Raw genomic sequence first — 17669 nt, 5'->3', positions numbered from 1 at the left:
CTTCTCCCTGCAAAGGGAAGGAAATGGCAGCCCATGCTCTGTGGCACAAACACCACATGGGATGATGAGCGCACATCCAGCCAAAAACTTCTGGCATTTTTTGTCTTGTTTTTCACGTGATGGAATTGAAGGGTTTCCTGCTGTGCTTTGAAAAGGGCAGAAACAATAACCTTTGCAATTAGCACTTGGCAGAACAAGATCCTGTCCACAATAAATTAACGGAACCAATTAGGGGGGAGGGAAAATCATCGCATGCCGTAAGGTAAATCCCCGTTCTGCCTGAGTGCAAGCAGAGTCTGTTCCAGAGCACAGCCACTCTGGGACATCCTGCTGGCTCCAAGGAGGGACAGACAAAGGCTTTCTCCCGGTGCCCAAGCTTTGTCCCAGCCAAGGGAGGGGTGGAAAGCCAAGCCACACTTCCATTTGAGACCTGCCATATGAAATTTATTGCCATGTTCTCACTTTGCTGGTGGCAACCACATCCCAAAGGGGCCTCTCAAGGCAAGGGGGGGGGGTCACAGACCAGTCTGTCAAGGAGTGAAGCTCTCAGCTGGGATATGATGGATGGATGAACTGTGATAGAACATTTCCTCTTAGCTTTGTTTGCTCCCAGACCTTCAGTTCGCCCCTGCTGTAGCTTGTGTCTGTAGGACACAGAGGTTCCTTGCCTGCCACTCGCTGCAAGGGGGACACTAAGTAGCAAGGCTGGTGTCCCTGTCAAACCTCACCAGCTGCTTTTGGCCAAGAGCTGCAGCCAGTGCCCCTATTGAGAGCAGAGAGCAGGGGACACATGCCAGCAAGGGTTCCCAAGGCTGAGCCATCCTCAACAACAAACGTGGCCTGAAATAATCAGAACACTGATTTTTCAGCCCCTACCTAATCCAACATGCTCCATTCTTCCATCCAACTGAAGCAGAAAACTGTATTTCAGCTTTAGAAACACATTTGAGCCAGCATCCCAGGAAAGATCACTCTGATGCTTTGTTCAAATTGACTTGGACATGAGAAAAGGCGTGTGCTTCAGGAAGAGAGAAAGGAACCATAAACCAGGCAAAGTGACAAACAGCAGCATGTCAGGAAGGGGAGATGTGCCTGGTGGGCTCAGCAGAGATCACTCCCAGACGTATCTGTTGTCACCTCTTCATTAACAAGCTGGAAAAAGAAGTAAAGAGCAAATAACAGAATTGGCAGACCCCGCTATATTAGGAGGTGATGCCATCCTGCAGTGAAGGACAGGGACATAAAACAAATGAGAAGACAGGTTAGAAATCAGGGTAGGAAATAAAGAACAGTGAGAAAAACGCCTCTCCACGCAGATTTACAGAGAGGATCAAAACCCTTCAGGCAACCAGAAATTTCCCTCTGCAAAGGGTTCTGGTATTTCATATTTGTAGGTGCTGTTAAAGAAAAGCCAAAACCATCCCCAGAAGAAAGTGCGTGTCCCTGGTTCCATGTATCAGACAATTATTTACTGTTTGCTGGGGATTTTTCTCCCTGAAAGGAAGTTCATGAGTATTTCAGACAGCAGGGACATGAAGATCTGCCCCCATGGGCATCTCCACAGTCAACCCGTGGGAATTCAGTCCCATCACTCACTATCCAAAAGGCCTGGGGATGGCCACTTGGTCTGATTTCATAACCTCAGGGTACATCCAACTTGAGCTCCCAGGCTTTTCTTCTTTCTGTCTCCTCAGAATCCCTTTTTCCTTTAATAACAGCTACATAAATATTGGACTCCCAGAAGCACTGCTGTAGGAAAACAGGAATACTCACATGAGCCTCCAGCATCCCTCTCCAGCCAGCAAAGCTCAAAGGACCCAAGCAATGAATTCATGCATCCAGAAAAACTCTCAGAAATTCTTAAGGAGACTCCATTGACTGCATGCAAAAGAAAACCCCAATGAGGAGTGATTATTTTTAAAGCCACATTCAAGGTGTAAGAGCAAGAGGTGCCTTGGTGGTTCACTTGGGGATCTCCTGCAATTCCCCTGGATGTGGACACAAGAACAAGATTTAGACAAGACAGATGCACACACAAACAGCCAGGAGGGGTAGAAGGGCTGAATAAACACACAGCTCTGGGGTTTCAGTGGCTATATACAGATATATCTATTTTTTTTTTTTTTGAAGTATATATACAATATTAGGTGGATGCAGAGATACTCAGAAAACTTTTAAGATGACCTGATGAGGTCTCAGTGTGAAAAATCACCCTTCCCAGAATTTTTTCCACTTCTTCCTTGCTTTCTCCTCTTGGATTAGAGAGCCAGCATACTGGACTATAAATGAACACTCAGCAACACTGGCCTTCTCCCAAGCCTTAAATTGTTTATAGCCCATTCAATCTGCACTTACAGCCTTGGATCTGCTAATCTAATTGCATCTTCTTTCTATGGCCGAGCTTTTTTCTTTTTAAACACCATCTTATCTAATCAGCACCATTTGCATTGTGTGATGTCTATACAAGCTCCAGGAACCCAGTCAATCAGATTTAATAAATCAAAGAGCTTTTTTTCTAAAGCTCAGCACTTTTTCTTTTTCAAATTTAAACATGAATATGTGTGTTAAAAGCAGGGATTTGCAAAGATTCTGCAGAACTGGGTTTTATTCTCCTTTTTTTGGGAAAACTATGGTGCCGAAGAGTGGCTGGAGTTTCTGTGTTTCTGCACCACATCTTCCTCCCCGCTTCCCAGCCCCCAGAGTGGAGATACTGCTGTGACATTTTTCCTCGGGATTACCTGAGATAGGCACAGTTTGTGTAGGGGCACAACGGCAGCTCTGAACAAAGAGAGGGACCACAGCTCCAGCAGGACTCTAGAACAGGCAACAGGACACACCAGTGGCACGGTGGGAATGCCAGGAAAGCTCTGCACATACCCCACGTTCCCTGAACGGCCGGTGCAGCGTGATGGGAGCGGTACCATAGAGTGACAAGTGGCCTGATGGACCTCAGCTGATCTCACTTCTTCACTGGCTCCTGCTGCCCTCAGCCACCTGGGTTTCCTGAGAGGCCAAAGACACATCATCCTTTAGGTCATTGGAAGGAAGAAGTCTTCCAGGCTGCTGCAACTTGCTGGTTCCTGATTTATAAACACTCCTCCCCTTCTGGCGCAGCAAAGAATGTTCCTTCTCCCCTCTGTGCAATTACTGAGCACAAACATTGGCTTTTAATTTCAGGAACAAAGTTCCCATTAAAAATGAAATTCTTAGAAGCTTAATAACCAAAGTTTTTAGGAAGGGATTGTGATCCCACTTGCAAAGACTGACCACACAGACGCCTTTAACTTGGCATATCAAACTGGGCACACATTTGCTCTCATTCTCCAGAGTCCTTCCTCCATGCCTGCAATTTCTGCTCATATTTGATCTCTTGTTTCCCTAGGCTGCAGTCACTGCTACAGAAATGCAGCTGAAGCCTACAGGTTGCTCTGCCCACTTCTGAAACCTGGTGGGAAAGTAACCATGTCACCTCAGCTCCTTCTGCCACTTCCCAGCTATGGCAGACATCAAAAGCGGGGTTTTGTGCAATACTCAAAAAGAATCCTTTGAAAAATTCACCCAAATCTGTGTGGAAAAGCAGATTTCTGGTGTTTAGTCATAGCATGACTAGCCCAGGGCTCTCTTTTGTTCTAGACCTCATTCTGAAGGGTTTGATTTAGGAGCAGTGGCAGCACAGCTTTTGCCTCTTGGAGCTACCCTGAATGAAGAATCCCTATATCATCTATGACTTATGCACCAACTCATTCGCCCCTCTCCTACCACAGCTAAAATAAAAACATCCCAAAGACTTCACAGCCTTCTCCTGCCAGACCAGCTGAGTCCCACCCTGGTGAGGGATGGGTGTCCTCCTTTTCCTGAGAGAGCTGATCCTGAGCTTCAATTAAAGTGGATTTCGATAGACTGGAATCCAGCAGGGTTCCAAATGACTCCCTTTTTCTTTCTGGGTGTGTTTGGTCACTGAATCTTGCTTCTCTCCACAGGGAAGTCACTCACTAAACCTTCCTGCTTATTTAAACCTCAGAAGCCTCAGTCCACTGCCATTTTGCCACCTGAGACCAAAAACCTGGAGTCCCTGAGTCACTGAAAGCAAGATGCAATTAGCACCAATTCTGCCTGGCTCACTCCCTCCTATTTCATGCCCATGTCTGAAGCTCCTTCCTTTGTGAGCTCTAATGCGTGTTTAATGTGCAACTTAATTATTTGATTACAACAGCATAATTGTGTAATTGTAATGTATTGTGCAAGTTGGCTGGAAGGAGAGGGGAGACATTTGCTGAGTGACGTGGAATCCACAGAACAACGCCATCAAGGAACAGAAGAAATCCAAGGAGACGATAATTTGGATGAATGGTTAAGAAAATGGGCACTTTGGGAAATGAAAAGTAGTTGGACTTTTAAAAATGTGTTTATAATTAATTTATTCTACCCTCTTGTTGCATTGTGATCAGTGAGAAATTCCCTGCTTGTTGCCAAAGCACGAGCGAGCGTGGCTGTGCTGGAAGTGTGGGGTTGGGCAGCCCGTCCTGTCCCTGCCACATTCCCCCAAGGAAAACTCCAGATGTGCCCAAATTGCTCTGAGCTGGCCCTCAAAAAATGGCAGCAGAGCAAACACACAGAGGTTTTAGTGGATCAAAGGCACCCACAGCTCAGCCACGACCACGTGCAAGCCAACAGAGCCAAACCACCTCCTATGGAATAACCTTGCCATGGAAATAGGAAGAGATGCACAGAGGGGCTCATGGCAATTAATCACAGAGTAGTAATTCAAGCTCCTGGATGAGCCCTCTGGGCCATCTCAGTATGACACATTTGCTCTCCAACATCTGGACTTTGGATCAGAACATTCCAGTCCATGGACTGAACCCAAAAATGAGGGGAAAAGCCCTGGAAGACTTTGATCAAGGTAAGCAACAGGCACAGGAGCTCACTGCAAGGATTGCAAACCACATCTTGGAGATCAATTCTGCACCCAGCTCCATGAGCTCTCCAGTTTCTCCTGATCTCCTTCAAATGACTTTAATGAGTCCCTGTCCTCCAGCAGCAAGGAGAGCCACATTCCCAAGAAGACCCACATTCCCAAGGACACCACATCAATAAATAAGAGGAGCAGCAGCTGAGACAGCCAACTCAGCCTCCTCATCCCACATCTGGTGAGGCACAGTCTGCCTGCACCATCCCCAGTTTCTGTGGGAGACACAAGCCCTCAGGAATTATTTTAGGGAGATCACTGAAGCTGTTTCTCATCAGCAATTGATGGATAACTGGCAAGGGCTCATACCAGAAACACTTTCCACAGCGAGGGTTTCTCCCACCGCAGCACAGCTCAGACAGATCTGTACCCAAATCCTGGCAGCTGCACACACACTTCCACAGGCTCCTTCACAGGTGACATTTCCACACAGCTGGGGTTACACTGGTGGCCATTTCAGCCAAGGTTATCCCTTGCAAAACAGCCATCCCAAGGCAAGCTCTGGCAAACAAACTGTGGGATTCCGACCCATTTCAAAACCTGCTCTGGTCTGAGCACAAACTCTGGAGTAGGGAGCACTGAGACTCTTCCAATGTCAGCCACACAGAGAGAGGCAGTGACAGCCTGTCCATCTGCCAGCTATCCAAATCAGATTAAGGAGCAAACTCTGGGATGTGGAAGTGGTCTCTCTGCCAGTGAGCTCTTGCAGCAATGCCAGCCAGAGGGATAGTGAATGGAACCAAATAATTGCAGTTATGCCCAGACTAAATTTACCACAATTTTAATTCATACTCTTAGATGAGAGCCAGTTTCAGTCCAAAGGGACTGTTTCTCCCTGGGGCCTTTCACTGTGTTCACACCAGGGTTAACAGCACAACACAACTACAATCTAAAGCTTCCCTCCCCAGTTTGCCCATGGAAAGAGTGGCAGGAATACCAGAAGGCTCCACCCCTTCCCAGAAACAGACATTTTGGGGATTTGAATCATACACCACAACCCTCAGAAATTCTGCCATTTCCAAGCTTGCAGTGAGACAAGGAAAGATTTTCTACCAAAACAAGAAGTCAGCTCTCAGAGATCATGCTTCAGGATAAAAATGTTTGTTTGGTGGAATTTATTTTTTAAAGAATGTCAACTGAAGCCAGAGTAAAAACATTTCTGGTTTACAGTTAAGCAAAATAAAGATTTGTATGCACGCTCAGCTTAAAATAAAAAAGAGAAAAAAAGAGGATTTAATGGAATCCTAACAGAGCAGATTTGGCATATCCCACACATTCCATTGTTTTAGAATAAAAATGACAAGCAAACTTTCTGTGCTGAAGCTTTCTTGCTGCTTGGCTGACTGCAAGGCAAAAAGAGGCTGCAGATTGGCCTGGACCATCAAGGATTTCCAGAGCATCTCTCTCAGAAGCAATCAGGGCTATCAGCATTAAAACCCACCACTGATTCCTCTGCCATTCCAGAGGAATTCATTAACATTTTGCTCCCGGACAAAAGAGGAGAGGTCTCCTGTGGATGTGGGCAGCTGCTGGGCCCCCCAGCAGCATCCATCACCCAGCATGTGAGGTCTGGAATTCCTGCCGATGAACCAGAGTGTTTGTGTGTGTTTCTGAGTGCCTGAGAGTTATGATGTTGTGCCAAGGCTTGTCTGACTCTTCGGGGAGGTCACTCAGACATGTTGTAATTCAACAGACGTGCAAGAAACACAATTTAGCACCGTCTTTCCACCTTCCAACTACTCTCGCTCTGAGGAAAAGGAAAACAAAACAAAATGTTCATAATGCATCAGTGGCAGGTTCCTGATCTCACAGCACAGCTGCCACCCGTGCTGCCCAACACACAGACACAGTCTGGGATGGGAGGAGATTTGGAGTTGCTTTTACAGAGGAGTGAGCCTCAGGCTCATCCACTGGTGTGATCCCTCACAGGTTCCCTGCAGTGAGGGCTGGAAACCTCTGTCAGGGAAGGAAATCTGGATTAATGCTGCTAATTAAAAGGAACACAGGACATGGTGGGCAGGACCAAACATCTTCTCTTTAATGGAAAGATGCATACAGGATGTCAGAGAATCGTGGAACAGCCTGGATTGGACCTTAACACTTATCCAGCCCCACCCCATGCCATGGGCAGGGACACCTTCCATTATCCCAGGTTGCTCCAAGCCCTGTCCAACCTGGCCTGGAACACGTCCAGGGATGGGACATCCACAGCTTCTCTGGGCAACCTGTGCCAGGGCCTCTCCACCCTCACAGGAAACAACTCCTTCCCAACACCCAGTCTAAACCTACTCTCTGGCAGTGGGAAGCCATTCCCCATGTCCTGGTACTCCAGACTTGTAAACAGTCTCTCCCCATTTTTCTTGTCAGCTCCTTCAGGTACTGGAATGTCCCAGTAATCTAAAATCAAATAACTCAGTATGAGCTACAGCCTAAAACTCTGTGTGTGGACACTTGGCAATGCTCTGTGCCTCCATCATACCTCTTCACATCCTTCACTGTTGCCAAAAAAACTGCTAAAATTGGCACTGAGCCTATCCCAGATTTTGGACCAGGTCTTTTTCACATGAGCACAGGCCACAAGCACTGCCAGAGAAGCCACAAGGCAAAGGGACTGGGACACAAGCAGTGAGCACAAACTGATGCCCTGGAAGTTCCAGATGAAGAGGAGGAGGAACTTTTCCTGTGCAGTGACAGAGCACTGAACAAATTGTCCAGAGAGAATGGGGAGTCTCCCTCACAAGATATTCCAGGACCACATGACTCACTGTGACATTCTGTGAAATCCAACACATTCATTTTAGCTGGAGAGTTAAGGGACTTCAAGGCCAGGGAAGACCACAGAAATTATGGATTCTGATGCACTGGGAACACAAGATAGATACTCTTTCCCATTGGGCTGGAGCAGATCTTCCAGAAAAACCATCCTGCTTTGCTGAGGCTTTGCTGTCTCTGTTGGGAAATGGTCCAAGATTTTACAGACCAAGCCCATGAGGGAAGTTCCTCCCAGACAAGCAGGCACAAAGGAGCCACCCCAGCTGAGGAGGCCTCCTCAGTGCCACACCTGGAACAGAGCAACAGGAGAAGCACCACCACCATACTTTTACCAAGTTTCCTTCAACTTCTCACTAAGTGTCAGAGGGACACTGGAGGAGACTCCCTGCTCTCCTGTCATCCTCCAAGAGAAGTTGGGGTGCCGTTTCTGGATTTTCTGTTGGTTCTTTGAAGATCAGACTCATCAGACCTCTGCTTTCTGAAGAAAACCCACCTTCTCTCTGCTTATAGACTCCAACCCGTCTTATCCCATGCATGGCTCTGAAACATTTAAATTTTCCTATTTCTCTGGGAATGTCCTGTCCAGTTGCTTCCCATCCTCTTCTCCCATTGTTGATGAGCCCCTTGGCCTCTACTCTGCCCACAGGTGCTTAATTGAAAAAAAAATTACAACCCAACACTGTTCCTTATAGAAAAGCAGCTTTCCATGTAGGCATTAAATATCAATTACACGAGAAGTCATGCAGTGCTTTAATTACACTCATGAAAAATCATCCCATTAATCAAGTTTCTAATCAGCTAATTTCTCATAAAAAGGTGGAAACTGTTATTTTATCGATTAACTCTTAACAGTCACCCAGATGAATCAATTCTACTTTTTTTTTTTTTTTGCATATATCCTATTTTACAACAGGAAAAAATTCTTCCTTTATCAGGGACTTGTCTAAGTGTGAAATGAGTTCCCTGCTTCTTGTTTCTGGCAGTGCTGTGCTTTCCTCTGGGGCTTGTGGGTGGAATGTGGGCTCCTTGCTCTCACACCCCCCATCCCAGCATCCAGCATCTCCATGGAAAGGGCACTGTCATCTTTCAGAGCTCTGACTTGGGAGACTGGGTCCACTCCAGATTAAAAAGACCTGCAAAAATACAGGGTGATACAAGAAACAGCTATGCCTTTTGAGAGGAGATGAAAAGAGCTCAGCTCACTTAGTCCAGTAAAACAAAAGCCAAGAAGGGACATGGCTGGGGTCTGGAAATGCATGGAGGGCTGGAGAAGGAAAAAGGGAGGGAGGAAAATAAGGGGGGAAAGAGCCATTCCAGTCAATGAACAAAGCAGCTGGGAATTAATATAAGCTGGAGTTTAGAAACACATGCTGAGACTTTCTAACAGGCTTCCCTTGGGAGTTGCTGGGCAGAACCTAAAAAAGTGTTTTTGCATAACTCGAGCTCCTGCAAGGCATTTGCAATGGTTGGGAAGGAACATCAGGCTCCACGGAGCCTGTCCTGTCTTCATGGGTTTTCTGGGATCCACAGCCAGCCCAGACAAGAAGCCACTTGATTAATTATTGCCTCTGCTGACTTCTCCCACCTACTGCTCCGTTCAACCCCAATTATTCAGGATCAGCTCCTAACAATCTATTGAAGAGGTACAGCTTTTCATTTGCATAAGCAGTTTCAGCCAACACAGTCTGTTGAGACAGAAAATATACACTGAATATTTAGCAAGTCTGATGGCATTTCAAGAGCATGTGATGGCACACAATTGATGACATCATGCATTTCTTCTGTTTCCTGAAGCTCAAGTCTAATGTGGCCCAGAACTTCACCCAAAACTGATTGGCTCAGGGTTAAAAAAAAAAAATTAAAATAAAGAAATGTACGCAGAGTGTTTTTACAGAGTGTTTCTAGATTTAGATGCAACTCCCAGAGAACACCATCCAGCAATATCAAATCTTATACAGAACTGCAAAATTAGATGCAAAGCCCTAGAGTAGGAATAGAGATTAGAGACAAGTATTTCTCTCCTTCTCCTGGGAGAGGTGCAACGAGCTGCTCTGTTGAGGTCCCAGGTGGGTTTGAGCCACAAACCCCCTGTCAGATCATACAACCCCCAACCTGCCATTCCAGCCTGGCAGGTGGCTGGGGCCCAGCTGTAGGAGCATGCCCAGGTTTTGGAGAGACCAGCTCCTTGCTGGGATTGGCCCTTGAGTACTCATGAGCAGAGATGTTCCCAGAGCAATACCTTTTTTTTTTTTTTCTGTTGTGACCTCTCCTCCAATATCTGAGTATCCCTCAGCTGGGGTGGATCAGTTTCAGTGCAAAAGTCTCCGTGTGCCCTTTCCCCTGTCCCAGGGCTCTTCTCCTGGCTCTGTTCCATTCATTCTGCAGCACTTGGAGCAGTCACCAGTCCACTGAAGGATGCTCCATGGGGGCCTGGCTGGTCTCCAGGAAGGGCAGCCAGCAGCACACATCTGGCTGAGTGCCACATGGCCTTACACAATCACAATCCCTTTTCAACTCCCAAAATCATAGAACTTAAGAATGGTTTGGGTTGGAAGGGACCTTAAGAACCTTCAACTATCCCAGGTTGCTCCATACCCCATCCAACCTGCCCTTGGACACTCCCAGGGATCCAGGGGCAGCCACAGCTTCTCTGGGCAACCTGTGCCAGGGCCTCCCAACCCACACAGGGAAGAATTCCTCGCCAATATCCCATCCAAACCTGCCCTTTTCAGAATTAAGCCATCTCCCCTTGACCTGTCACTTCATATCCTTGCCAAAAGTCCCTCTTCAGCTCTCTTGGACAAATCTCCCAATCATTTCTCCCGTGCATTTGGTGCTACAGTAACACCACATATGACCCCAGCATTAGCAGGAATGCCCTGGGAAGATGCAGACACACAAATTCCCATTTGCCTCCATTCCATAGGGAGTGACCACCCCTCTCTCCTGCTCTGGCTCCCATCCAACAGCTACAGAAGAAGCATTTAAAGCATGAGCAGCCCATGGCAGCACAGCATGGGATGGTGCAGGACAGACCTGAAGCTGGGATAGCAGCTGGGATGGGGAACTGCCTGTGGAAAGGTGTGGGAGGGACAGGTTTACACCCCTCCCAGCTGCTCTGAGACTGATGTCAGATGTGTCTGACAAGTTTCATGCATACAGAAGTGGCACCTGCACTGAATGGTCACATCCCTGGGAAAATCCAGCTGGCAAAAGATTAACACCTGGGCTGGCCCTGCTAGCAGCTTATTCCATACTTTCTAAGGCACTGTGTGAGGGACGCTGGGCACTGACAAGCTCTGCTTGGGATAAAATAGAGATCAACAGCAGGCTGAGATACAACAAATCCCTGAGGGAGACTCCAGTATCCCAGGCTCTTCCTGATATCCTGAGATCCACCCTCTCACCTCTGCAGCTGGGTCAGAAAAGAGTTTTGTTCCTTGTTGTGAAGACCAAAGCTGTCAGAAGTTTTGTCTGCATTGGAAAAAGCATCTCCACACCACAACGTGCCCAGGACAACACCCCTGGCCACTGATTTTAACTGATATGAACCAGGAAATCTTTCCTTACCAATACCCATTGGCCCTGAGGGAAAAAGACCATAAATCCACACCTGATTGCTTCAAAGCCCAACAGAGCATCACTACACACGCACACCCCCAACCCTGTGCTCCCAACATCTTTCAATACCACAGCACTGAAAGGAAAACCACAAAACCATCCCAGAGAAATCTTCCCCCAAAGAGTGCAGTCGCCCGAGTCTGTAAAGAATAATAAACGCCCCCCCTGCGCCGTTCCCACTGCCCGCCCTCCCTCGGGAAACCTTGTTCAGCCTGGGGAATGCTTTCACTTGTGTGGCCCGGGACAGCATCCCCCAGCAGGGAGTTAGAGGAGGGGGCAGGTCTGCAGGCTGGCGCTGGGGCGGACAATAGGAGCGGGAGGGAAGGGGAAGAGGGAGGGATGCTGCACGCTCTGCCAGGCATCGCTCCGGCGGCAGAGAGGGACGGCAGCGAGGCCTCTCCAAGCGGCAGCGCAGCCAGAGCCGCTTGATTTATTCTCCGCCGCTGCAATTATTTATTCGTAAATTAAACAGAAAGAACAGCGAGGCCGGATGCCTGCTCAGAGGTGGCATTTGGGGGAGGAAGGAAGGTACAACGACCCCACCCAGGGATGGCGGTCCGACACTTCTCCTTCCCCAGACGCAGTCATAACCTCTCATTTAATTAGCTTAATGGGAATGGGAGTGAGGGAGGAAAAAAAAAAAAAAAAAAAAAAAAAAAAAGCAGAAGACAGGAGCAGACACTTTTTTCTCAGGCAAAGGCTTCTCCTGATGCCCAGCAGCAATGTCAGGCTCCCCGTGCCTGCGCCCTGGACATCCCCTTGTCCCACATCCCCTGGGAAAAAGCCACAGACTTACACAGACTGCTCTGTGAAACGCTGCCCACTGGGCTGATGGGGGATGCTCCTCTCCTCATGCCCTTCCAGGAGATGTTCCCCAGCCATATCCAGGCCTGCCAGCCAGGAGACCCCACCTGGGGACACTGACCAGCCAGGACAGGCTTTCGTGTCAGGATAGGAGTGAAAACTCCCAGGGAAACAAAGAGAGAACAATTAAATTAAACAGCTCACTACCACGAGATCAGTGCCATTGAATAAGAGATTTTCAGGCCAAGCCTTGTGGGTCTCAGAGACAGCCTGAACAAGCGAGGAAGAATTTGGACAGATGATCAGTACCAATGAACCCAAGCACAGCTTCCCAAGTGCCAGGTTTTGTTCTGGGGTCTGAAGACCGCACACTTTGGGGAGGGGTATTTGCCTGTTGGCTCTTTGCCACTCAGGAATCTCATTTTCCAGGATGTCAACAGGGCCAGGAGGGCCAGAACTGCACATTTGCCTTCTAGTGACAGCTGAACTACACGAAATCTGGCTCTGGGGCTCTTGGAAAGCGCAGTAAATACCATTAAGACTTGCAATAAAACTGCTCTGCTTGGCAACAGGAGGCTTTTCTTATCCACCATTCTTCCATGCTCCTTCTTCTTGGCTCACCAGGAGCCAGGGTTTGCAGCCCAGCCTTCCCCCCAGCCCCTCACAAGTGAGCAAATCATCTCCCAGCCCTGAGAAAAGGAGAGAACAAGGTTCAAGTGAGCCCCAGGCAGCTTGACCATGCCTGGCGTGGGGCAGAGGAGCCCCTCTCTGCAAGGTCTTCCCAACCCTCTGGCACAGCTGAGAAGGGGCTTCATCCCAAACACAATGCGTGATCCCAACCCCAGCAGGCACTAGCCTGGCTCTGTGCTGTTATACAAATGGGCCTGTCAATCATAAGTGGAATTTACCTTCTCAGAGCAGGGGAGTACAGAGGTGAAAGAGACCTTGTGGGTCAGCAATCCCTGCAAGCGACACCTACTGCAACTCCATAGGGAACCTAAACAAATGCCACCCCAGGACCACCCCTGCTCCAGCTGGAACAGCTCAGGGGACAGACTCTTGCAGTTCCCACTGGCAAGGGGGAGGTTGCCCCATCCCAGCACCAGTGGGGCAGTTAAACCACCATGTTCTCCCACCTTGTCAGTGCTGCTCCAGGCTCAGCAGCTCCCCCAGCTCTGGCCATTCCAGAGCATGGGATTTAAATATTGAGCATGTTTAAATATTACATGGGGGAAATTAATAATAAATATTACATGGGGGAGATTAATAATAAATAGAATGAAAAATAATATTTACCCCTAAGTGGGGACATCACTCACAAAAAAAAAAAAAAGAGGCAAGAGGAGCCTGACCCAGGGCTTCAAAATGTCACAGCCTCACCTCCACTTTGTCACCACAGAGCCCTTCACTGAATTTATCAGTGACTTAAACCAAGAAACACAGCAGGTGATGGGAGAAGGGTTCCCTCTCTAAAACTTCAGCAGTGTCAAACCCTCGCTTCCAAACCCTCATTTGCCCAAAACTGCATCCCAAATCTGGCCCTTGTGCAAGGAAGAACCAAGCGAGATGGCTTCCCCAAGCTCTCCACCCACACAAAACCAATCCATATCAGCTAGAGGAGCAAGAGATGTGTTTCCATGTCCTTAGGATGGCACAAAATGTCTCTGAGCCATCCTGAGTCATTCCTGAAAGTTATTAACATCTCCTCTTCTTGCTTCTCTGGAAGCTCCACTACCAACATCTGCCATGCTTACATGGCTGAAGAGGACAAGGAGAAGGCATCATTCCTGAGGCTCAGCCAGTATCACACACACAGGGAATAAAATGCAGCTTTCAGCCCATCTTTGAAGCCCAGCAGAGGTGGGAGCTTGCAGCCTTGCCTTTCCTAGAAGGATCTCTCTCCAAAGCTCCTGCAAACAGCTCCACACACTTTAGTGACAGCATAATTGTACATTATCTCCTACAATTTCACTCTGACAATTTAGGGGACAATACAAAGAGCAGAGAGACTGTAATATTCATATTGACATTCCCCCAAAAAGCTGCCTTTCCTGGTAAAGCCCTTGTCTTATGAATATGGAAAGCTGCCTGGAGGCTTTGCTTAAACACAGTGTGTTGGTGTTTAATCAGAGGAGGTGGAGCGGGAGCAGCTCCTGCTCAACAACAGCCCAACACTTTTTAGGATGTGCAAGACATTCTCCATTTTCATGGACAATTCTGTTTACATTCCCTCCTTTAAAACAGCTTATAAAAGATTCACTCTGCCTCAGTGTTTGAAACAAGAGTTAGTCAGAGAACAGGATTCTGTCTGCTGCTCCTTCCCCGTGGGAATTTCTAATGAAAACCATTTTTTGTCTCAACTTTTCCATAGGAAACAAAAAGAATTTTTTTTTTCTTCCTTGCTAAAAAAGATTTAAATACTTTAGCCACAGCCCAACATTCCATGAATTTGAATGATTTCCAGAGTGCCTACGGAGAAGAGGAAGCAAGGGAAGACTTGCAAGGGAAGAGCTGGAGAAGGGAAGCATGGTGTTTTATGGACTGAGTGACCACCAAAAGTGAGCCAAGTTTTTGCTGGAAATCCGGTTCCTATGACTTTCAGCAAGGATAAGAATTCCAAAAGCTGTCTATGTCTTTAGATGTACATCTCCCAGGAGCAGAGAAACCAGATCTTCTGAGAGCATCTTCCACTAAGCTGACTTGGAGGACAAGTAAAGGCTTGGGCCAAACAGCAAAAAAGAGCATTCCTTTTTCCTTTTCCCCCCAAGGGTGAAATCCATGGAACCTTGTTGGATTTTTGTTCAAGAGTCCAGCTGAGACATGACTTCCCCCATGTGTTTTTTCTCCACAGTCCATGGATCTGGCTCCACGCCCTTGATGGATCAGGGTGCTGGATCCCACCCTGACAGACACGAGGAGGATATTCCCCCCAGCTCCCTCACTTCCCTCTCTGGATGCAGATCCTGGCAATCAATTGTTTCCCTTCAATGCTGCTGCAGAGGAAGAAGAGTCTGATTTTGACAGATTTATATTTAGACTCACCTTTTTTTTTAATTTATTTAAGGATTTTTGTTTACCTTCTGGGTAGAACTCTTAAGTTCACCCACAGAAGCAACCAGTGAACCATGGAAAACAACAAAAAGCAAAGGATGTACTAAAACAAAATCCATAGTATCTGTAATACCTCAATTAAGGGAGCATAAGTATTGAAGCCTGAAGTATCTTGATAATCTGAACCATCAATTCTGACAGCAGAAGGTGCCACTACCAGAGCTGGGAAAAAATCTTTGCCTTTCAGCTCACGAGCAGGAAATCTCTCTCACCCTGAAAAGACAAAAATAATAACTATATAAAAATACTATTTTAAGTTCTGTCAAATTGCACATTTTTGGTTTGACATTATACCTTTTAGTTTCCTACTGGTAAAACTGTTTTTTCCCGATCCCATGAGCACTCTGATTTGTCAATATTGCTGGACAGGTTTAAAAGAAAAGGGTTTTCCACTTCCCTGAGCTGGCCAGTTGTCAGGGATTCAAGGATCTGGAGTATAAAAGGGGTAAGCAAACTTCTGGTCATAGGCCAAATCTCAGCATAGAGCAAGAAAATCTGTTCAGATGACACCAGTGAACTAGAAAACATCTTCAAAGATGGTCAAACACTTCCTCAAAAAGGCTGGGAATGGGAATTCTGGAAAATAGTTGTGGTTTAGGGAGCATTTTGCTGTCTGTTGCTCTTTCACTCCAGTTCCTCCCTCTGAGGAGCAGCAGAACAGACAGCATTGGTATTTGGAAAGCTTTTTTGGTTCTGCACCCATGAGTTCCTTGGACAAGCCCCCTCCAGAAGCTAAATCCTTCCATTTGATATCCTTCCAGGTCAGCAGCCAATCTGTCACATCCCTGCTGTGGCCTGGCTTTTTCGGGAGCTGGGAAACCACAGGGAAGCGCTGCTTTAATCCCTGCAAAGGGCAGAGCAGCAAAGCCTGACCCTCGAGGCCATGGCTGAAGGGCACAGCTCCTTCCTCAGCCACCTGAAGTTCTGTCCCAATGATTCCAGGCAGGAGAAGGGGTTTTCTTCCCAGGCATGAGAAGAGGTTCAGCAGGATGCAGTGGGTGTCTTGCTCACAGCTTCAAGGTCAGGACAAAGACAGATCCTCCTGGGACAGGGTGATGAATGTCACCGAGGACACAGAAACGCTTCCAGCCTCCCAGCTCCAAGGCCTGGAAAGGCTGCCCAAACCTGGCTGAGTCCTGCCAGGCTCCCCACAGTTCTCACCGCCTGCTCCAGCCCTGGACTTCAGCCCAGGCAAACACCATTGTCCCATGGCTGGGCTGGACCTGCAGGAACCTTTCCCCAGGTCACACTGGCCTATTGCTGTTCCCAAGGAAAAGACAGGGATTTTGCCTCTTCCCATGCTGAGCTGGATATTGGGACCATCCACCCAAGTGCAAAGCACAAGCTGGGCCTGCCCAAGAGCCATATGTCAGGAGTGGGAAGGACATTCCAACCCACTCACCATGGAAATTGTCACTCTCTGCCTCCTGGGCACCAATCACACTCATCTGGCACAGGCCCCAGGGCTCCCTGGGCCATCAGCTGCCAGCCAAGGACACAGGCTCCACTCATCCACTGCTCTCCCTTGAGGCAACCTGAAAGGCTGGAAACAAACCACCACCAGGAATTCATATCAGACATTTCTGCCTCTCTCCAGCCTTAATGCAGTGATGGGCACTGTGGGCTCTTCCATAAGGAGCAGCAACAACAGCTGACCCTTGGCATTCCCCAAGGGATTCCACTGCGGCCACCAGCATGGCTGGGTCCCCAGCACAGGGGGACAAATCCCTCATTCTGGGCCACTTGCACTGCTGTGTCCCCAGCACAGGGGGACAAATCCCTCATTCTGTTGGCACACAAGCGTGTGAGTTCTTCCAGCGTGCTGCTGAGACCTCTCTGCCCCAGGCAGCCACCCACCCCTCCATCCCAGCAGCAGGTTTTTCCCAGAGCTGCTCCCAGCAGCTGAGCCTGCTGGAAGCACCTGGCCTCGAGCCACCCGGGTTAGTGCTGCGTGCTGGAGGATGAACTCAGGAGCCTGAAGCACGGCTTCATTTTATTGCAATAAAGAGGAATCAAGTAATGACAAGGCGAGGGCTGAGCGATGGGGTAATGGGAGAGCTGCCACAGAGCAGAGCCAAAGGACACCAGCTCCTCCTGCTCTTTGCCTTCACCTACTGCTTGGAATTGTCTGTGGAAGCACCAGACTCTGAGGAGAAAGCTGTCACTGAAGGACTAAATCATGGACAATTTATGCTCGGCCTTTGAGCCCAGCAGCTTCCTCCAGCTATGGAATTAATGAGAGCTCCCTGGCCCTGCCTGCTCCCCACCTGCCCAGGCAGGCTGCACTCCTGCTTTGAAGTGCCCCCACCATCCATACTGCATTACCAGAACTTGCTGGAATTGCCACTGAGGAATATTGCCAAGAACAGGGCATTTGCTTTTATTGCAAGGG

The 17669-nt window shown here is 48.1% G+C and overlaps 1 long non-coding RNA gene across 1 annotated transcript; it reads right to left on the bottom strand.

Moving 5' to 3' along the window:
• Positions 1–497: 497 nt before the first annotated feature.
• Positions 498–17013, bottom strand: LOC137480149 (uncharacterized). Its single transcript, XR_011002721.1, has 4 exons — positions 16720–17013; positions 15351–15484; positions 877–1152; positions 498–644 (listed from the first exon to the last, which is right to left on the bottom strand). It is a non-coding gene; the product is annotated as an uncharacterized lncRNA (long non-coding RNA).
• Positions 17014–17669: the final 656 nt, after the last annotated feature.

This window comes from Anomalospiza imberbis, chromosome 10 (genome assembly GCF_031753505.1).
Source record: "Anomalospiza imberbis isolate Cuckoo-Finch-1a 21T00152 chromosome 10, ASM3175350v1, whole genome shotgun sequence".
Classification (NCBI taxonomy): Eukaryota; Metazoa; Chordata; class Aves; order Passeriformes; family Viduidae; genus Anomalospiza; species Anomalospiza imberbis.
This window is presented reverse-complemented; position numbering and strand designations above follow the sequence as displayed.